This window comes from Pinus tabuliformis, chromosome 8 (assembly GCF_031772625.1).
Source record: "Pinus tabuliformis cultivar Carrire ecotype Pingquan chromosome 8, CPIR1, whole genome shotgun sequence".
NCBI lineage: Eukaryota > Viridiplantae > Streptophyta > Pinopsida > Pinales > Pinaceae > Pinus > Pinus tabuliformis.
The window spans coordinates 95,736,470-95,737,017 of record NC_142294.1 but is presented as its reverse complement, the minus strand read 5'-3'; positions in this window follow the sequence as shown (position 1 = coordinate 95,737,017).

The window sequence follows — 548 nt, the reverse complement described above, 5'->3', positions numbered from 1 at the left end:
ATACTTGCAGGAAGAATAATATCAGAGATGACTCCTTTTATAGATTAGATGAGAAACCAAAAGATGAATACTCCCCTCACATAAGAGACACTTTGAGGAGTTTAAAGGCAGAGATCAGAAGTTGTAAGGAGGAAAATGACAAAATTATTCAGTCACAGGAAAGGCTTGCCAAGGCACATGAGAAATAAGTAGAGGTCAATGCAGTTATCCTTCAGAGTTTGTCAGACTTGGAGAGACATGGACAACCACAAATCATTTATGGACAGAGGGAGAGGACTAATGTGGCATATTCTAGTAGGTCTCATGGTTGACACATGTCAAATAGAGATGACACAGGCAGAGATGGAAAGTTCTTGGACACATCAGATAGGAGATTCAGTATACATGGGTTCTACTCTAGTTCCAGTTTAGACAAGTATCATGGTCAGCATCGCTATCATCCTTACAAGAGGAATGGCATTGAATCTTTTTCGGATGAGTTCAAGAAATCCAAGCCACCTACGTTTGATGGAGAGTTGAAGAAACCAGAAGATGCAGAGGCATTGTTA